Source organism: Mirounga leonina, unplaced genomic scaffold, assembly GCF_011800145.1.
Source record: "Mirounga leonina isolate KUSES-001 unplaced genomic scaffold, KU_Mleo_1.0 Mir_173, whole genome shotgun sequence".
Taxonomy (NCBI): domain Eukaryota; kingdom Metazoa; phylum Chordata; class Mammalia; order Carnivora; family Phocidae; genus Mirounga; species Mirounga leonina.
Genome location: NW_023270447.1, coordinates 12,021,290 through 12,044,044, shown reverse-complemented (window position 1 = coordinate 12,044,044; position 22,755 = coordinate 12,021,290). Strand labels below are relative to the sequence as shown.

The window sequence follows — 22,755 nt, the reverse complement described above, 5'->3', positions numbered from 1 at the left end:
TCAGATGTTTATGTGCTTAGGCCTCTGGAAATGTTGAGAGTTACTGGGAATTCTAGATGTTCTAGGTGGGCAGGGAATGACAGATTGCAACCAGAAGCATTTCTAAGTTAGCATTTCTGGTAAATTGCCTAAAGCTATCTCAGAAGAAAGGAATCTAGATCTCCAAGTCTCCGGAGAAGAGTTGTTGAGATTTCTTTTCCCATTCTAAATCGACATTTGTTTTTCTATCTAATTTTGTTTTGTTGAGTTTGGATTCTTTTTAAAAGGATGTAAGCTTCAGCTCCACACACCTGGATCCACACTACCTGTTAGTGCTTTATAACTACATGTGTTGGACCCTTAGAAAAATGTTAAGAACCACTTTTACAGAGACTGGCCACGTAGATTAAGGTAAAGATGTAATGTTGGTTAGAGTCTGAAAATACTTGGAAAAAATTTAAGTTAGCTGCCTGCTTATAAGTTGAATTTTACAACCATTAACCACAGTTAGTTAGACAAGCAGATTTAAGAAAGTCCTCTCCATTTGGACTGCTCTCTCTACCACTCCCTTTTTAGCCAGCTCCTCTGTAGACCTCTCCCACTGACCAGTTTACCCTGAGATACTTTCAACAATTACTTCTAAAGTATACTATTGCTACGCTTTAGTACTTTGAGATCCCCTACTTTAATATTCAGCTTACATTTGTCATTCCTTCTTCCCTTAGATTATTTGTGAATATATATCATAATCTCCTCCAGAAGCTTTTTAAAGAGTAGAATCTTTGGCTTATTATTAATTCTTCTCTTCCCACAATACCTTACAAGCGCATGGCAAATACATGTTAAATCTTTTTGTGTAAGATACTGTGCTGAGTATTTGGAAAAAAGAGAGACATGATTCAGTCTTGGAGTCCAGGTGGAAGATGTGACAGAGACTCTAAATGGCAATATAAATCAGGAGAGATGGGAAACAAAACAGTATTTTTCGGAGTTTTCAGGTAATCTGGTGAGAGGAAAATGATACCAAATCTCAAGAGACCATAGGGAATGCAGAGGATATTGACTTAAAAGAGTAAATATAGATGTTGGAAGGTAGGGGAACATGACCAATGATTCAAAAACAGAAAAAAGAAAAAGGATAAAAATTATAATGTTAGTGTAAGAATAGTGTTAGGACTGGGCCAAAATGACGTGTGGCTTGCAAAAAATTTAGAGAAAAGAGTCTGGTTTCTCTATATTAAAAAAAAAGAAAAAAAGTTCTTTTTTGGAAATGTTAAAATAACTAGCCTTTATTTTTATTAAATACTGTAATGTGTAGAAGGAGGAGCAACTGAAACATAACTAAGGTAACTAGGTCACAGTAAAGCAGTGGGGTACTTATCTGATTCTCGGTAAATGATAGATATTGTTATTGGTCTTTTTAAAAGGTATTCAGGACCATAAAATAAGATCTGTATCATCTAAGATAAACAGGGGATCTACAGATATAATTATCCTCATCACTGCTAGGCATGTTTGAGATGAGCATGGTGCACCAAAACTAAAAAAAAAAAAATTCTTTTTTTAATACAATGGGCAAAAAGAAGTTCTGGAAGGTATAGGCAGGCAAAATTTCAATCTCCAGCAAAGCTATCAAGCCTATGGAACTATTTAGTATTTTGTTTATAAACACTTTGGAAAGAAAGAGGTGATCTGGTTTTATAACAATACAATAATAGAAAATAGTTCTGTGGTAAATCAGAAATATAACAATGAGCATGTTTATTTGAACAATGCTTTTGAAAGAATCACTCATTTGCAAAAAAGGTTACTTTCGAAAGAAGAATATAGTTGTTGAGACATCCAGCTCCTATATATTGGATCTCTGTCAATCCCGACATAGTGGAGGGACATAATTGTAGTATTCAATAATTATATCAGATACTTAGTAGAAGATATTGGAAGTTTGGTTATTAATTTTTCATATTTGTTCCCTGAACTGTCTCTATTGAGTTCCTGTTGTGTGCCTGTATCAGTCATGGCCCTGTTAAGAATCAGAATTCTCTCCGATGACTTAAATGAAGAATGTTTAATGCAAGAACTACTTACAGGATTTGGGGCAGGGTTCAGGAACACACAAGGGATACTGAGGTACTTAGAAACTTGCAGAGGCAAAAAAGCCATTAGTACCCAGAGTTTAATGGGAAGAGAAATAGATATGGTGTTGCTGGAATCCAGTGAGAACTGGACCTGTAGCGAAGGGGCCACTTCCACAGGAGCTGTATATACAGAGAGATGTCCGTAGAAGTGTACCCCTGCCAGAAACGTGGTGCCGAAGCAAGGAAGAAATAGTATATTCCCTGAGCTCCTCTTCTGCTGCTCTTGGATCTCCTGCTTGTGACCTGCCCTGGGCAAGTGGCTCAGGTGATGTCATCCACCCCAAGAGTAGATGCTGGGAGCTGGGAGGTTGGGAGTGGAAATAAAGAATAACCAGCATAATACATAGTACCAAAGTGTGGCAAGTAGCTTTGGATAAAGATAACCACATCTCTATCTCCTGTCCCATAGGCTCTTCTATACAGTGACCTGCCACCTTCCTAATTAGAGGTGGGATCTCTGCCCCCTCCTTGAATCTAGCTGGGATTGTGACTGCCTCACCAATAAGGTCTGGTGGAAATGATACCGTGCAGCTTCCAGGGCTAGATGATAAAAGGCGGTGCAGGCTGTGCTTTGTCCAGTGGGACACTGTACTGTTCGGAGCTGATATGTAAGAAATGTCTGTATTGGAAATCCTGGCTCCACTGCTTGATAGCTTTGTTTCCTTGGGCAAATTACTTAACCTCTCAATGCCTCAGATTCTTCATCTGTAAAATGAGGGCAGATAATAAATATGAAGATGAAATGAGTTACTATATGTAAAGAGCTTGTGAATAGTTCCTGGCCTTTAGTAAACACTCTTGACTGTTGATCAGCTATACACAGCCGTAGGATTCTCTTGTCCAAAAAGATGTGCAACAATGGACATGTTCTGTATCTGCCTGTCTACAGGAGCAGCCACTAGCCACAGGTGGCTTGTGAGCACGTGAAATGCAGCTAGTACATTGGAGGAACTGACCTTTTAATTGTATTTAATTAATTTACATTTAAATATAAGTAGCCGCCTGTGGCTAGTGGCTATCAGTTTGAGCAGGAGAAGACTAAACAAATCTTTATTTCATTACAGGCTTGACTTATGGTTACTCAAGAAGTATTCTTGAATGAATGAGTAGTTCCTTGGTGATCCGCACTGAAATATGTAAAATACACACATGCATCGTACACAACATATGCACACACATATGTGCTTACATATATGTGCAGTGTGTGCATGCATGGATTATGTATGTATTGTGTGTGTGTATACTGTGCGAGCGTGAATGTATGTGAATATTTGTGTGTATATGCTCAATTGTCCAACTCACTTAAAATCTAGAATGCAGGATTACAGCAGTCAGGTCATGTGTTCTCCTTTCCCGGTCTGTATCCTGATCCTGCCTCAGTGGGTGTTAAAATTTTGATGGTTAAAAAAAGAGGAACCCATAAAACAAAGGAAAGTAGGACATTTACCCTACTGAAGTTCCATCATCTACCATCATTACCCTGTTATATGTTAAGTATTCTCATATTCCTGCCAGAGGAGGAGGTGAAGTAGAAAGAAGATTAAAAAATCCTCAAGATCTCCTTATGAGTGAGTATATATGGTCAACAATAGAATTTAAATATATAAGGAAATTTCAGAGTAAGTTTAGGGAGACCTTGTATGGACCATTCTATGTACAAACATTCCTAGTGGTTTTCAGTGACTGAAAGATCAATGTACACAAATGACGTGATACTGAATCTAAACAAGCACCATATTTTCAAGGTCATATGGAGTATTAATTATACTGTACTCTGATTTGTCCATGCCACTTCCGAAATTTCATTCCATCCTCTGTATTTTATTTTATTTTTTTTAAAGATGTGCTTATTTAGTTTAGAGAGAGAGAGCACATGCACATGAGCAGGAGGGGCAGAGGGAGAGGGGAGCGCAGAGCCCAATGCAGGGTCAATCCCACAACCCCCTAGACCATGACCTGAGCTGAAAACAAGAGTCAGATGCCCAGCTGACTGCGCCACCGAGTCGCCCCGCATTCTCTGTATTTTAAAGGGGAATCGATTTTATCAGGAAATGTCAGAGGGATGTTATCTCATCTGCAGATGCCAGTGCCTTGTTATTGATTCTTTGGAATGCTGTGTTGAGGTTGAGCGTGAGATCTTCTCTGGGCTCAGCAGAAAGAGGGCTTGGATCCGTCTACACTGTTTTCCACTAGCATGAGTAGTGGGGAGGGCTGCCCAGCAACAGTCTTGCCACACATTTGCCATTGTAAAGGAGAATAAACAAAGGGGTTTCACCAATGATATGTTTTGGCAACCATGGCCTATGAAGAAAGGCTGGGGAAGAACAAAAAGTAGTTTAGCTTGGAAAAGACTTGGGTTAATTCTTTATGAAGAGTTATTTTGATTTAGGTTGATTAGATGGTTGTAGTTTTGAAGGGTGAAACTAGAATTGCTAGGTCAAAAATACAGGGAGACAAGTTTTAGGTCAATTTATGGAAGAATTTTCTAAGTGAAAGTTCCAAAATGAAAAGGATTACTCAGCATGGTCATGAATTCTGTCACTAAAAATGTTCGAGCACAAGCTGGATGACTAACTGTCCCAGAGGAGAGGAGGGTGTGGCAATTGGACTGTCCCTTTGCACTATTAAGAGGCTGTTACAAGTGGAATTTTAACTTACACTAAATCTAACTATAAGGGCAGTGGAAAGTCTTAATTAGATGGTCCTACTTGTCTCTTCAACTTAATTCCCAAATCAACTTATCTTCTACCATTCCCTAGTTTTTATACTTCTCTTCCCACATAGGTTATGGTTTCCATTTAATTGTCTGCTAATGATGTGACAACTTCTTAGACAGCCAGGATAAAATGCTTAGTGTTACTTTCTGTTTATCCCTTTCACTCACTCTCCATGTGTCCAACATATCTAAGAAGTCCCCATCAGTTATATCTTCTTGGTATCTCCAGAATCCATGCCTTCTTCTGTTCCCACTGCCACCATCAGAGTTGTTATACAGTTACCATTAAAGAGATTGAGAACCATTAAAATAGTCTCTGACAACCATTAAAATAGTCTCTTACAGTCTCTTCTCTTCTGCCTCTAGTCTATCCCATGTGCTCACAAGCACACCGATGTTTCCAGAGCACACAGTTCTGATCATATGGTCACATTTTGCCATTCAACATGCTTGATCAGGCTGCTTGTGGCTCTCCCACCTCACCACTCTGTCCTCTACAGCCTTACTCCGCTGACTCCATGAATCTGTTGCATCACCTGGGAGCTCGTTAGCAATGCAGTCTCAGAACCCACTTTCCAGGCCAGATGAATCAATCTGTATGTTACCACGAGTCCGTATTGATTTGTTTGCACCTTAGAGTTTGAAAAGTACTGACTAGAAGCACTGATCTAGGTTGGTTCACTTGCCACTACATGGGCTTGCTTCTAATTTTTCTACCTCTGTAATTATTGTTAGGTTGACAAAGCAAATTCCTTTCTCTTTCTTATGGCCTAATGTAAAACTACCTCTTACCTAGAGCTTCTTCATTCTTCAGCTAGAATTAATTTCTCCACTCTACGCTTCCCATAATGCTGTTTTGAATCTTGTAATACTACATTACCTTATGAATAGGTATTTACTTATCATCTGTAAAACTTTGATAGCTTGTCTATCTCCAATAGATTAAACTTCTTGATGGTAGAGGAGTAGGAACTTTAAATATTTATGGGATAAATATGTTAATGAATGATATGGCCTATGACTTTTTTCCTATGTATAGACCCAATTATTACAGTAATTTGCTAGTGATCTGTTTTCAGTAAATTCAATTTGTATTGTGTTGGTCCTTCCTACCAGGATACCAAACCAAATAGAATTAAAACAAATTGGTCTGAATAAGTGGTGAATAAATGTTATTGCTGGATGACACAGAGCTATGTTGAATGTCAATCTGGACAAAATCTCCTTTTTGAATTGTATTAGAAGAAATAAACACAAAACAAAAAACAAAACAACAACAAAACAACAACAACTAAAACCCCCAACAACCCCAAGGGAATCACTTAAGAACCTTCTTTAGTAGGAAAAATAACTTTTAGAGCTAATAGCTCCTATCTCAATCAAAAAGCTTGGTTGCAAGCAATGGAAACTAATTACAGCAGGAAAGGAAAGAAGCACAATTAGGTACTCACAAAGTAGATGTGAAGGCTGGAGATGGCAGCTGCAGAAAGGGATAAGCACTAGCAGAAACTGTAGTCAATGTTATATTTGGAAAGGGGATTGGATGTTGTATAGCCAAAAGTAAAAATCCATGAGAACCTTTAGGAAAGGTTTTTATGCAGACAACAGTGTTTATTTATTGATCCATGACAATGGAGAATATTATTAAAAATATTTTGGGAAAATAATGTCAAAGGGCACCAGATTTGAACATAATATACTCTAAAAAATACTTAATAAAGTTTACGTGCAATTTTATTTCTGCATCCTTGAGGTTCTGATAGGATGCTCTCGTATAACTCTTCACTGATAACCTGCTACATTTTTACAAATGGCTAGTGTGATCAAAAAGAAACACAGATTCAATAACTATGTGGTTGTAGTCTTCAAAGTTTATTTTATTCTTATATTCATTTGTATCCCACATTTTCCAAACAGGATATAAGACTAAAAGTTAAAGTAAATTTTCATAGTTAATCACTTTAGGAATGTATGTTAAAGTTTTCTCAATAAACAAGTGAAAAGTTATATGCTTGAAAGATTTTCTCAGTTTTAAATTGAATATTTTATTAACTCTGCATATACCAGTCATGCTGGATAACACAGTGTTGTTACCTGTAGTATTAATAAGAAAGGATAGAATCAGGAAGTCAAATTTATTAGCAAATACTTACATAAAAAATCAGCAAAATGCACTTACGATAAAACAGAACAGAGGGTTAAACCAGTAGTTTTTAAAATTAAAACTGAAATAATTATATATATGCTTATGTATTTTTTAATTTTAAAAATGCTTTGGTCTGACATACTCTTTTTTATTGTTTTTAAGGTAACTTCACTGAGGTATAATTTATATACTATAAACTTCGCTCAGAGGTGATTTTTTTTTTTTTTAATTAAATTTACTGAGTTGCATAGCCATCCCTGTAAACCAGTTTTGGAACATTTTTATACCCCCCAAAAATCCATCACATCATTTACAATTAATCTCTGTTTTCACTCCTACCCGTAGACAACCACTAATCTACTATTTTCTGTCTCTGCAGATTTGCCTTTTCAGGAAATTTCATATAAATGGAATCAGACAATATGTGGTCTTTTGTGTATGGTTTCTTTCATTTAATTAGTATAATATTTTTAGGTTCATTTTTCTTGTAATTTTATTTTTTTAGTCATGGCTTTAATTTTTTGGTATAAGAAATAAAGTTTTTATTTTGAAATGAAAAACAGAGCTTAATCATTTTAAATGAAATGTTAGGAGTAAAAGTTCTGTTTAATGTTGAAATGAAAGCCTTATTATGTGTGACCAAAAGCAAATGGCAAACTCTTTGTATAAGAATCTTCAAAATTAAGGGCGCCTGGGTGGCTCAGTCTGTTAAGCATCTGCCTTCGGCTCAGGTCATGATCCCAGGGTCCTGGGATCGAGCCCTGCATCAAGCTCCCTGTTCCATGGGAAGCCTGCTTCTCCCACTCCCCCTGCTTGTGTTCCCTCTCTCGCTATGTCTCTCTCTGTCAAATAAATAAATAAAATCTTTTAAAAAAGAAAAGAATCTTCAAAATTAGAGAAGATTTTGTTCTTTTGTACTAACTCTGAGAAAGTTAAGTGTGTGTGTTAATACACACATATATAAGTATATATTTATATGTTTAATCTAATTGAACATTGAATAATATTTTCATCAGCTTTCACTAATTATGCTGTAATATAAGCAACAAGATCTCAGTGACTTAACTACAATAAAGGCTTATTTCTTTTTCATGAATCTGTCAACTGTAACTGAGCTATGAGTCTGTCCCAAGTTTTGAGTCTGTTTCACATGTCTTCTTCATTTTGGGATCAAGACTGAAGGAGAGACCCCTAACTGGGACATGCCATTCCTCTGGCAGAGGGAGAAGAATAGGAGCACTGGTGGAAACAGGCAGTGGCTTCCAAATCTGCCCAGACACATGCCATTATCCAAACTAAGTCAATGATCACATCCGTTGTGGTGGGAGACTCTTTTCCTTCTATAAGGAGGCACTGAAAGTTACCTGGCAGTTGACCAGGAGATATAACGCTCTCATAGGAAGACAGAAGGCCACTGGGAACAATCATACCATCTCCCATAGTGGTCTTGTGGCAAAGCTAGAGGCAAATGGCATGTTGGATCTCTCTGAAGAAGGAAAAACATTTTTCCCCCATGGGGTATTAAGTACAAAAAAGAAATTTTTTCACTAGGTAAGGAGCATAATTGAGACAAATTGAGAAACATCATGATTACTAATCTCCAATTGGCTAATGCTCATGAGAGTCTGAGTAAGACCATACAGATCCTTAAAAACCTCCAGTGTACAACAAATGTCTCACTTTTGGATTTTTAGGGGCAACAGTCATTTATCAGGGAGTTCTCCCCTCCCTTTTTTCAAGACCTATAAGATGAAAATGCGAATACTTACAATTCTGATACAGTGAATGTTAAAATGAGTTTTTTGTTGTTTAGACCTTCACCAAAGCCTGTGTTCCCGCCATTTGCCACCTTTCTGGTCTCTCCAGCATTCTGAGTCCTTTCCTGTCATAGCTTTCATTGGCTCTCCAGACTGGAATCCTTTTCCCTCAGTGTTTTTCATGACTGCCTCCTTTTCAGTATTACCTCCTGAAAGACACCTTCCCTGATAGCTCTATCAGGAGCGTTCCTCTTTCTCCCTTTCAGTGTTACCCCAGCAACCCACCCCACTTTTTTTTTTGAATTTATAACCCTGTTTATCAATACTTATTCAAATCTGGAGTTTTCTTGTTTTTTCTCTATCTTTACTTGTTTATGATCTCAAGCCCTCCCGCTTAACTAAAGTGTGGGCTACATACGAGCCCAGGAAGCCTGCCATCTCGGCTGCTGTTGCAGCCCCAGCCCAGTGCCTGACACATGGTTGACATTCAGTGAACATTTGTAAAATGAAGTAAAGCTTCTACACTGGGTGCTTTTTTGTGCGTGCATATGGCTGGTGGTGATGCTAGTGATGATTGAGTCTTGGCTCTGCCAGTTGAGATAAGGGAGTTGGGGAGAATTATTATCACCCTATGCCACAATTTATCTGTAAGATGCAGATGATGATAATTGCACTTACTTTCCATCATGTTGTTGACAGGATTAAATGAAGTAATGTAAGTATATGGTGCTAAGGCACAGTCCCTGTCCCTTAGAGAATTTCAGTATTTGCCATTATGGTACATAAGATTAATGTTTTTAAGTTGTAGATGCATCTGGTTTGCAATTTGTAATGAGATCTTCAGAGACTCACAAGCATATATATGTTCCTGTATGTTTTTTAGTTACTATTGAGAGTGCTACCAGAATTTTGGTATTGTCTCTCAAATGCTGTGTTATAGGCTTACTCATTTTATTGTTGTTTCCTTTATTGCAGGCTTTGCAAATATTGCATTTTTTTTTTTTTTTACCAATTGAAAGTCTGTGGTAACCCTGTGTCAAGCAAGTCTCTTGGCACCATTTTCCTAACAGTATTTGCTCACTTTGTGTCTCTGTGTCACATTTTGGAAATTCTTGCAATATTTCAAACTTTTTAACTATTATTATATTTGTTCCTGACCTGTGATCAGTGATCTTTGATGTTATTATTGTAATTCGTTTTGGGGTTCCACGAACAGCACCTGTATGAGATGGGGAACTTAATACATAAATGTTGTGTGTGCTCTGGCTGTTCCACTCACTAGTCATTCCCCTGTCGCTCTCCTTTTCCTTGACCCTCCCTATTTCCTGAGACACAACAATATTAAAATTAAGCCAATTAATAACGCTACAGTAGCCTCCAAGTGTTCAAGTGAAAGGAAGAGTTGCATGTCTCTCACTTTAAAGGAGAAGCTAGAAATGATTGAGCTTAACGAGGAAGCATGTCGGAAGTCAAGATATTCCAAAAGCTACGCCCCTTGCACCAAACAGCCAAGTTGTGAATGCAAAGGAAAAGTTCTTAAAGGAATTTAAAAGTGTTACTCCAGCGAACACATGAATGGTAAAAATGAAACAGTCTTATTATTGATATGGAGAAAATGTTAGCGGTCTGGATAGAAGATCAAACCAGCCACAATATTCCCTTAACCCAAAGCCTAAGCCAGAGCCCTAACTCTTCAATTCTGTGAAGGCTGAGAGAGGTGAGGAAGCTGCAGGAGAAAAGTTGGAAGCTAGCAGAGGTTGGTTAGTGAGGTTTAAGGAAAGAAGCCATCTCCATAATATAAAAGTGCAAGGTGAAGCAGCAAGTGCTGATGGAGAAGCTACAGCAAGGTATCCAGAAGATCTAGCTCAGATCATTAATGAGGGTGTCTACACTCAACAACATATTTTCAATGTAGAAGAAACAACTTTCTATTGGAAGAAGATGCCATCTATGGCTTTCATAGCTAGAAAGAAGTGAATGCCTGGCTTTAAAGCTTCAAAAGACAGGCTGACTCTGTTGTTAGGGACTAATACAGCTGGTGACTTTATAAGTTGAAGCCAGTGCTCATTTACCATTCTGAAACCCTAGAGCCCTTAAGAATTACAAATCTACTCTGCCTGTGCTTCATAAATGGAACAACAAAGCCTGGATGACAGCACATCTGTTTACAACATGGTTTACTGAATATTTTAAGCCCACTGTTGAGACCTCCTTCTCAGAAAAAAAGTTCTTTTCAAAATATGCCTGCTCATTGACAATGCACCTGGTCACCCAGGAGCTCTGATGGAGCTGCACAATGAGATTAATGTTGTTCTCATGCCTGCTAACACAACATCCATTCTGCAGCCCATGGATCAAGGAGTGATTTCTACTCCTTAAGTCCTTAATTTAAGAAATACATTTCATAAGGCTATAGAGTTGCCACAGATAGTGATTCCTCCAATGGATCTGGGCAAAATCCATTGAAAACCTTCTGGAAAGGACTTACCATTCTACATGACATTAGGAACACTTGTATTCATGGGAAGAGGTCACAATATCAACATGAACAGGAGTCTGGAAGAAGTTGATTCCAGCCCTCATGGGTGACTTGGAGGGCTCAGGACTCCAGCGGAGGCAGGAACTGCAGATGGGGTGGAAACAGCGAGAGGACTAGAAGCAGCAGGGGAGCCTGAACATGCGTCTGGACGGCTGCGATCTCATGATCAAACTTTCATGGCTGAGGAGCTGCTTCTCACGGATGAGCAAAGACAGTGGTTTCCTGAGCTGGAATCTAATCCCGGTGAAGATGCTGTGAAGAAGGTTGAAATGATAACAAGGCATTTAGAGTATTATATCAACTTAGTTGATAAAGCAGCGGGGTTTGAGAGGACTGACTCCAATTTTGAAAGAAGTTCTACTGTGGGTAAAGTGTTATCAAACAGCATCACACGCTACAGAGAAATTGTTCATGAAAGGAAGAGTCAATGTTTGCAGCAAACTTCACTGCTGTCTTATTTTAAGAAATTGTCACAGCTCCCCCAGCCTTCAGCAGCCACCACCCTGACCAGTCAGCAACCATCAACATGGAGGCAAAACCCTCCACCAGCAAAAAGATTACAACTCACTGAAAGCTCTGATGATGGTTACCATTTTTTAGCAAAAAAGTGTTTTGTAATTAGGGTATGTACTGTACCTTTTCTAGACATAATGCCACTGCACACTTAATAGACTACAGTTTAGTGTAAACATGACTTTTCTATGCACTGGGAAACTAAAAAATTCATTTGACCCACTTTATTGCAGTATTCCCTTTATTGTGGTTGTCTGGAACCAAAACCCCTCAATATCTCCAAAGTGTGCCTGTGTGTGGATATAGCTCCCCAGTTGAATGATTCATGATGTGTAGTATTTGTCATGTTATTTGAAAGGACTAGAGGATAAGAATATTCTTGGTACAGCTGTTTTAACAGTCTACTAGTTTTCTTGATATAAGTATATATTAAGTCTCTTAGGAATGCTTTTAAGGTTGTTGGTGTGGCTGGATATCAAGGCAACTCAGCCTTTTGCCTGGAAAACATTTACAAAGATGAAACTTTGGTTTAGGGGCGTAGTTATAATTTACTGTATGCCAGATTCCATTTTAGTCATGCCTAGTAAGTGTACAGTCAGTTGGCTGTGCTCCTTAGGAACTGTTTTTTTTTATTTTTTAAATTTTTTAAATTTTATTACATTCCTAAGTTGGGTCTGCAGTGTTGTCTGCCCATAGAACATATTTTCAACTTCTTCAGGAGTTCTGGTTAGAGTAATTCTTTTTCCTGGCTTGCTCCGTTTCTACTTAGTCATCACTGAATTTATAATAGGTAGTTGGCTGATACTGTATTTAATATGTGTATCCAGTACCCCAAACTTATTTTGAGGCAAGTTTAATAGACCTTTGTCATTTGTAGATTTAACATTAACGGTTTTAAATATCTCTGGCATGTAGTAACATGACATATTGGTGAGGCCTACATAGAACTGTACCAGTGGTTTAGAGGACACACTTCGTGTAGGAGCCTTGCCTGTCTTTCAGCCTTAACATTTTACTTGTTATTTACTTGTCCTAGCTTACATATGCAGTGATCTTTACTGAGGTGAATAAGAACATTAATGTGTGTGTGTGTGTGTGTGTGTGTGTGTGTGTGTGTGAGAGTATAAAAAAAGAAGCCCTTAAAAGAACACAAATGCTAAAAATCTGGAAGTTACTTACCTTTGCCTACCTACGAATTGTCAATTGTGACTTTATTTTTATTTCTAAGTTTTATGAGAAAACTTTAAAAGAAAATTACTGGACAGTTTTCAGTAATCAAGAATCTATCTTTATCCTATTTGAATACACCTTTTATAGCTTTTTTTAAAGATTTTATTTATTTATTTGAGAGAGGGCAAAGGAGCAAGCACAAGTGAGGGGGAGGGGCAAAGGGAGCGGGAGAAGCAGACTCCCCCCTGAGCAGGGAGCCAGATGCAGGGCTCAATCCCAGCACCCTGGGATCATGACCCGAGCTGAAGGCAGATGCTTAACAGACTGAGCCACCCAGGTGACCCCTTTTATAAGTTTTTAAATGATTTTTCATTATAGAGTATTTTCATGCATACAAAAAAAAAATACACAGATCTTCCTTCACTTATGATGGGGTTACATCCTGGCATACCCCTCATAAATTGAAAATATTGTGAGTTGAAATGCATTTAGTACACCTAACCTACCAAACATCATAACTAGCCTAGCCTACCTTAAACATGCTCAGAATATTTACATTAGCCTACAGTTGGGCAAAATCATCTAACAGAAGCCTATTTTATAAAAGAGTGGTGAATATCTCCTTCACCTGAGATACTGAATTTGTTGAATACTGTCCTGAAAGTGAAAAACAGATTGATTGCGTGTGTACGGCATGGTGGTTAAGTGTATTGGCTGTCACCCTCATGATCACGTGGCTAACTGGAACACTGCTGTCCAGCTTTATGGAAGAGTATTGTGCTGCATATATATCGCTAGCCCAAGAAAAGGTCAAAATTCAAAATCAAAGTATGGTTTCTACTGAATGTGTGTCACTTTCTCACTAGTGTAAAGTCAAAAATCATAAGTATTGCTATCTGGTTAAAAAAAAAAGTGGTGGGGTGTAGAAATAGAACATACTCAACAGGCTTGTGGTTAAGGTTTACCTAAAATAATTCATACAAAGCCTTCAAGCAGATGATGTGTACATCACATTTATTCCTCTCTTTTTTATCCTCTCCTTAATCCTCTGTGATCCAAGGTGAGATATGACCTCACTGCCTGACTACAGAGACTTTTCTTTTAATATACTACATTTTGGGGGAGGCAGACAGAGGGGAATGTTCTGTCAAATAGAATGATGTGAAAAATTACTATGGTTAGTATATAGCTTTGTAGTGCACAAAACCTGAGGAAGTCCAAGTACATTCAAGGCAACAGTGTTAGAAAATAGAAATACTAGAAGCAGAAAATGGGTAAATAAATTATCATATGTGCATACAAGGGGATATATCCTACATAGCCCTGGAAATTATGTCAAACAAGATTAGAGTGTTGTATGCCCCTTTATAGAACATGACACAGGCTGGCTTTTCCCCCAATCACATTTTCAACAGTGTTCCACAGAAGGCCTTTCTGATTTTTTATTATTATTATAAGCAGGCAGATTGGAAGGAGCTGTAAACCAAAACACAGCTGGTAAGTCTAAATTTAGGCCCATCAGGGGATGAGTGTCCCTCATAACACAGTTTCTCAAACTCCTTCCACTTTAAGTTGCTTTTTTACCAGATGTCTCTTGGTGTGCGAGTTTCTTGCGCATCAGCAAATTTTATTTGCATGGCCTTTTCATGCCACTGTTCTGATTTATCACACTTCTCACATTGATTTTTTTCCCCTCTACTTGTAAAAAGAAAATAGCTGTTTGTGCACAGATGGTAGATACGATTTAGTATTATAAGAGTAATTCATGTTATATTTATGAGATGTTTCCAAGTAGCCTTTTAGTGGGAGATATTCAGGAAGGACACCTCTTAGAAAGGTCATCTCTCACCTTTTAACCTGTTTCTTTGGGTGTTTATCTCCTGAGTACTCAAATATTGACAGGCTGTTGTTTGTTTTAAATTTCAGCGATGTATTTTATTTATTTCAGTAGTAGAACCTTGGAACCATCTAAGAGTATTAAAGGAGGGAGGCAAAAACATTTCTCAGAAATTACTGGAGTTGACTGTTAACCTGTAAGAAAATGAAGGCAAGGAGCACGGATGAAATGCAGTTATCATAATTCCTTCCTATGTTTCCACCCTTGCTTCCTTCCTTAAATTTTTATTGTGTACAACTCTATGTGTAGAAATGCTGTCAGTTTGCCAGGGCTGCCGTAACAAAGTACCATAGACTAGGTGTCTGTGTCTGAAATGTCTGAAAAAGAGACATTTATTTACCTTTTTCACAGTTCTGGAAGCTAAAAGTCCTGAAGTGAAGGTGTCAGTGGGGTTGGTTCCTTCTGAGAGCCGTGGGGAGGGAATCTGTTCCAGGCCTCTCAACCTGGCTTGGCTTGTAGATGACTCTCTTCTCCTTACCTTTCTTTCTTTTTTTTTTTTTAATTTTATTTTATTATGTTACATTAATCACCGTACATTACATCCTTAGTTTTTGATGTAGTGTTCCATGATTCACTGTTTGTGTATAACACCCAGTGCTCCATTCAATACGTGCCCTCTTTAATACCCATCCCCCTACCCCCCTCCCCTCTAGAACCCTCAGTTTGTTTCTCCTTATGTTTCTTAACATTGTCTTCCTTCTATACATGTCTCTGTGTCCAAATTTGTTCTTTTTAAAAAGACACCTATCATATTGTGTAAGGACCCAAACCAGTGGCCACATTTTGACTTAATAACCTCTGTAAAGGGGCGCCTGGGTGGCTCAGTTGGTTAAGCGACTGCCTTCGGCTCAGGTCATGATCCTGGAGTCCCGGGATCGAGTCCCGCATCGGGCTCCCTGCTCAGCAGGGGGTCTGCTTCTCCCTCTGACCCTCTTCCCTCTCGTGCTCTCTCTCTCTCATTCTCTCTCTCAAATAAATAAATAAAATCTTTAAAAAAAAAAAAAAAACCTCTGTAAAGACCCTGTCTCTAAATAAAGTCACATTCTGAGGTATTAGGTCTCTTCATCATATGAATTTTGGAAGGACATAATTTAACCCATAACAAATGCTTAAAATAAACCAAATGTAACAACAAGGAGAACTTACACTTAATTTGTAAGTGATTGTATCAATAAATTTCAGCATCATGCTAACACAATTCTAATGTCCATTAATTTCAGTAAAGTCATTTAAGTTGTTTCTCTCTTGATGGTTTGGAATAAGGGTAGAAGACAGTGACTTCTTGCAATAATTTGGCTTCGCTATTATACATGTTCACATCTGGGCTTGAAACCATACCAGGATTTTTGGTGTGTGTGTGTCTGTGTGTCTTCACTATCCTGGGTATAAGAAAGGTATTCAGTGTTATTTAAGAAGTCGAGATTTACCACACAGATCATTTCCCTTCTGCTTTAATCTCTTGAAGAAAGAAAATGAAATGGTGTACTTTTTTTTTTGTTTTTTTTTTATCTATTCATGACAGTCAGAGAGAGAGAGAGAGAGAGAGAGAGAGGCAGAGGCAGAGGGAGAAGCAGGCTCCCCACCTAGCAGGGAGCCCAATGCGGGACTCGATCCCGGGACTCCAGGATCACGACCTGAGCCGAAGGCAGACGCTTAACCATCTGAGCCACCCAGGCGCCCCTGAAATGGTGTACTTTCATTGTCTAAAAGATCAGAGGATAATGGACATCTATCCAAATGCTAAGAATGAATGAATGTATAAATAAAGTTCAGGGGTGGGGGCGGGGAGAGAGAAAAGAGAGAGAGATCACTAACAGGAGGAAGAAGCACATGTTATTGTGGAGGTGAGACCTTTGTTTGGAAAGAACAAATTTTAATGATCCATTTCTCCTGAAAAGCATCCACCCCAAAAGGTTAAATGGAGGGCTTTTTTGTTAATTGCTTCTTTGGGTCTTCTCAAACACTTATTTTCTTCTCTTATTCATGTCCAAATGTAAATCTTTTAAGCATTGTCATTATATTTTCTTTCCCTTTTTTTGAAGTGAATATAAGTCTTTAGATAGTCAGTTTTATTGAGGTTTTAAGAATGTTTTTGAGTGATTCATAGTAATTTAAGTCCTACTGAATTCTTGGATGTTGCTAAATTTCAGCTTGTAATTTTCTTCCTTTGCTTGATATTGAAGCATATTTTTGACACCACACTATGCTCATTGGAATTGTGAGCCTTTGTAAATTCATGCAGATCTTTCCCGCTCTACAAAAGGATGCATTTTAAGCAGAAGAAATAGAATGCTAAATTATGTAGTAGGTATAAGGAGTGGGTTGTGGTGAGTTAAGAGGGTGACTACAAAGAATACCAAAGCACATGGTTGTGTGCAGTGTCAGGGAGATTTAAAGCACGTTTGCCTATCAAATTAAAATTTGTCAGCTTAAAAAGCTACTACAGGAACCCTCCTCCCCGCCCCCCCGCCCCCCCCCCACCCCGGCCCGCCACCCCGATCTGAAAGTAGAGCATTCCAGTGAAACCTTTTGTAAGCTGAAATGGCATAAAGTGAAGGAGCAGTTACCATTAATCTATATGGAACATTTTTGTGAATATTCCCAGACCCAAAACACAGCCTCTCTTAGGCTTTTCTGACACCTTAGGACACATTTTGCTAATGGATGCACAAAATAAATGGGGATAAAGCACAGATGTTCACAGACACAGTTCAAGCTGTGGAGTTTGATGCCAGGATGCTGAGTGTAGTTCCTGGGGAAGGAGCTTGGTATCACCCCTCTTACTGCTTGGGGTGCACTTTGCCTCTCTAAGGGCTTGCTGCAGAGCAGTTGCTGAACACTGTTTTTGCTTTTCATCTTTTTCCATAAGAGTGAAAATCTTTGGATTGCAAAAACAGATACTTATGTAGTGAAGTGGCTATACTATATACAATATATACTATACGGAGAGATATTTTTGTATATGCTGACTGCATATTCACTTGGAACCTCTAAATTATGTTTTTAATGGCTCCTTAGTGTTCCATTGTGTTAGCATTCCATAATTTATCTCGATAATCCAATTTCCATGTGATTCCAAACGTTTTAAAATTTCCTATTTAATTATGCAACTTTGATGAGTTAAGAAAAAAAAATCAAATGTAATCCAAGGTCCTTTGCCCAAATGGCCCTAGACAGTTGTTTTAACTTATTACAGTAGTTCTTACTGCCTTGGAACATATTATACACAGTGTTGACACTAACAATTTTAATATTTTCCTCAATATATATTTATTTTAGAATATGTGGAAATGCAGAAACTCATAGAAAAATATTAAACTCAACAGCAATCCCAACACCTGGAATAACTTCTGTTAACCTTTTTGGTATAGCTTATAAGTTTGTGTCCCCTGTCTCTCACTCACACTTTTTCTCTCCTACCCTGTCTGTCTTAAACACACATACACACATAAGAATCTAATTGTACACAAATTTTATATCCTGTTATTTTTTTTTTTAAAGATTTTATTTATTTATTTGACAGAGAAAGACACAGCGAGAGAGGGAACACAAGCAGGGGGAGTGGGAGAGGGAGAAGCAGACTCCCTGCTGAGCAGGGAGCCCGATGCGGGACTCGATCCAGGGACTCCAGGATCATGACCTGAGCCGAAGGCAGTCGCTTAACCAACTGAGCCACCCAGGCGCCCTATCCTGTTATTTTCTTTTAATAACATACTATGACCCTGTTTCTAACATACTGTATTCTAAGCTACTTCTAGAATATTACTTATAATATTACTTCTAGAATATCACATGGATAGACTTTATTGTAACCTATCAATAGGGATATGCCATAATTTATTTTGCTAAACTTTCATTGCAAGACATTTATTGTCTCTGTTTTTCTGTCTCATTAATACAGCTGTTACCTGTCTTCTATTCCTTGGTCTAAATCATGCCTAAATGTTTTTCCTTTCACAAATCATTTTGTAATCACAATAACCTGAATCTTCTTAATTTAAACAGCGATTGTTGTTCTTATCTCTTCAACTGGTGTGTCCTACCATAATATCTCTTGCATTATTGCATTGAGGGGTTACCAAATGCTATATTATAGCTCACATAACTAACTTTTTGTGTGGGATGAACCTTGAGAATAGTGCTCTGGGTATTACTGATGCTTCACAAGGATTTAAGTTGATTTGTTTTGAGGGGAAAAATAAGTCAGTATTATGATTTCAATCTTTTTTTTCATTCCTAGTACTACAAAAGCATTCCTTTCTTAAAATATCAGGGTTTTGCTACATTTTTCTATATTAATACATTTAGAAGTTGTCCTGTCTTAGTCTTTGAGGTGGGAAAGATTTTGCAGATTTTCAACTCCGGATCCTCAGTTTAACCTTGAAAGGCTGAATTAATTGTTCAAAGTTACCTGCTTAGTTAGTGGCAGAGAAAGGACTGGAACCCAGTTTTGGGCCTCCTTTGTAATGATTTTTTTTTTTTTTTTTCATTTAGGACTGGCTAAACTCTGTTGCTAAGTTATGATGGACTTTGTTGCCGAATTCATCTTTAAGTGTGTTGGTTAAATTTAATCTGTCATAACAACAGACAAAATTTTGATTCTGACATCTGTATTCTTAATTTTGGAGGAAAAAAGTGGTATCTAAAAGAGAAAGCAGAGAGGTGGAAACAAGTCATTATTACTACTGAAGAAATAATTCAAATGTTATATTGGTACTGTTAGTTTTATCTTTGCATATGAATAAAACATTACTTGTAGAATTTACTGCATATTATCCTTTTGTTTCATTTAAAAATTTTTATTAAAAAAATAACATGCAGCCCTTTCTTTAGAAACAAACTATTGAAAATGCCTGAGGAGACAGTATGTCCAAGGAAGTAGCCAGTGGGATTGGGGCTGAGGAGTGAACCTGTGTGGTTGTGAATGAGAATAAGACTGCCTTGGCTCATGGGGTCAGGGCTGAGGAGACAGTTGGCCTGGTTGGGAGATTGGTTACATGTAGGGGGATTGAGCATATTAATAAATATCTTCAGGATACTGGGAGCCAGGCTTCTCTCTGCTGGAGAAAAGAGTTACAAATATGGAAAGAGGTAAGGCCGGGACAGTCAAATGGTGTCAAATTGTAATTGGAGGTATCAGTGTGAACTCATGGTATTTAATATCTATCTGTATATATCTGGATCCAGATGTGTATGTGGCGTGTGTGTGTGTGTGTGTGTGTGTATTATACTTACATTTCCTATCATTCACATCTTGGTTTCCAAATTCCAGTTTCCTCTAGAAGGAACCAGAGCTCCTTGGAGACATGTCTGATTCCGTAGCTGGGTCAGGGAAAATATGATAAACCTGAAACATCTTACTCTGCCAAGTTATGTTGTGTAAAGTGCTCAAGGAATAATGAAGACAAATCAAAAACACACAGGTGCCGCTAGGGGGTCCCACGCGTCAGGTCTTGAACACTTTAACAATTATAACCTGTTGAATAACATAGGAATCTGTGAGTCTATACTTGTATAATTAATTGACTAAGTAAATAAATACTCTTTATTCTCCTTAGTAGGAAACCTACTGATAATGTCAAAATTGAAAAAAAAAAAAAAAAAGAAGCAATACATATGTTATTTTGAAATAAGGAATGTTGGGGCGCCTGAGTGGCTCAGTCGTTAAGCATCTGCCTTCGGCTCAGGTCATGGTCCCAGGGTCCTGGGATCGAGCCCCGCATCGGGCTCTCTGCTCGGCCGGGAGCCTGCTTCTCCCTCTCCCACTCCCCCTGCTTGTGTTCCCTCTCTCGCTGTGTCTCTCTCTGTCAAATAAATAAATAACATCTTAAAAAAAAAAAAAAAGAAAGAAGGAATGTAACAAGGAACAAAAACAGCTAATAGAGTTCTGCATTTGTTTCTGAGGAGTGTGAACTGAGAACAGCAATTCTGGAGCAGAGGAAGCTGCTTTTAAATTTTAATTTGTTTTGTTTTATTTTAAACTTTGTAGAATTATTTGACTTTTAAAAACTATAAATATACTTTTTATTTTGAAGTAATTTCAAACTGGGAGAAAAGTTGGAAGAATACCACAAAGAACCTAGATTTCCCAATGACTGCGATTTCACAATTTTTCCTTTCTCTTTCTCTCTCTGTGTTAGTTGAGTAAATTGGAGACATGATGTTTTATTAATCCTGAATAGGTCTGCATATATTTTATGAAAACAGGGACACTCTCCTACCAAATTACAGTATACATATCCAGATCAGGAAACTAATATTGACACAATACTACATTCTAATCCACAGACCCTTTTAGATTTCTCTAGTTGTCCCAATAACATAGTTTAGAGAGAAAAAACAAAGGTTCTCCTCCTTTGGTATGGAATCCAATTCAAGATCACTTGTTGTATTTAGCTATTATGTCTCTTTGGTCTTCTTCAGTCTGAAACAGTTGCTCATCTTCCTTTTTTCCATCATAGAAATTGCATTTTTGAAGCTATTTTACAGGCAATGTCTCTTCCCCTCAAACATATACAGTACCTGTATTTTTCTTCTGATCATTATAATTATAACACCATTTTTAGTTAAATTCAGGATTAAGAACAATTTATTTTTATTCACAGTCAAGCCATATAGTGAATTAGGATTACATTTTCATTCTTGTACATCTTTTGCTTTCTTGAGAGTTTATCATTCATTTATTCCTTCATTCATTCTTTTCCTCTACTTCTTTATCCCTCGCTCTTGCTTTCCCTGCACCCATCTCAATTCCTCTACAAAATCTAACATGGCTGCATAATATTCCATTGTGTATATGTATACTACATCTTCTTTATCCATTCATCTGTCGATGGACATCTTGGCTCTTTCCACAGTTTGGCTATCGTGGACATTGCAGCCATCAAAAGGAATGAAATCTTGCCATTTGCAACGACGTGGATGGACCTGGAGGGTATTATGCTGAGCGAAATAAGTCAATCAGAGAAAGACAAGTATCATGTGACCTCACTGATATGAGGAATTGTTAATCTCAGGAAACAAACTGAGGGTTGCTGGAGTGGTGAGGGGTAGGAGGCATGGGGTGGCTGGGTGATAGATACTGGGGAGTGTATGTGCTATGGTGAGCACTGTGAATTGTGCAAGACTGTTGAATCACAGATCTGTACCTCTGAAACAAATAATGCAGTATATGTTAAGAAAAAAAAAAAGAAGAAGAAGAAGAAGATAGCAGGAGGGGAAGAATGAAGGGGGGGAAATCGGAGGGGGAGACGAACCATGAGAGATGATGGACTCTGAGAAACAAACTGAGGGTTCTAGAGGGGAGGGGGGTGGGAGGATGGGTTAGCCTGGTGATGGGTATTAAAGAGTCCATGTTCTGCATGGAGCACTGGGTGTTATGCACAAACAATGAATCATGGAACACTACATCAAAAACTAATGATGTAATGTACGGTGATTAACATAACAATAAAAAAATTTTTAAAAATAAAAAAAAGAAGAAGATAGCAGGAGGCAAGAATGAAGGGGGTAAATCAGTGGGGGAGACAAACCATGAGAGACTATGGACTCTGAGAAACAAACTGAGGGTTCTAGAGGGGAGGGGGGTGGGGGGATGGGTTAGCCTGGTGATGGGTATTAAAGAGGGCACGTTCTGCATGGTGCACTGGGTGTTATACGTGAAGAATGACTCATGGAACACTACATCAAAAACTAATGGTGTATGTATGGCGATTAACATAATATAATAAATTTTTTAAAAAGTGAAAAAAAAACTGACATGGCATGCTTCCTCTCATTATGTTTAAACATATCACATATTCTGTCACCTGCCTCTCTCCCTCTTCCTCCTTCTCTTCTCTTCTTTTCTCTTTTTTCTTTCTTTCTTTCTTTCTTTCTTTCTTTCTTTCTTTCTTTCTTT

At 38.0% G+C, this 22,755-nt stretch overlaps 1 protein-coding gene across 5 annotated transcripts in view; it reads left to right on the top strand.

Annotated features, from left to right (window-relative positions):
• The window catches only part of SNX7 (sorting nexin 7), a 166,530-nt gene that overhangs the window by 1,681 nt on the left and 142,094 nt on the right, over nucleotides 1-22,755 (top strand). The window lies entirely within an intron of this gene.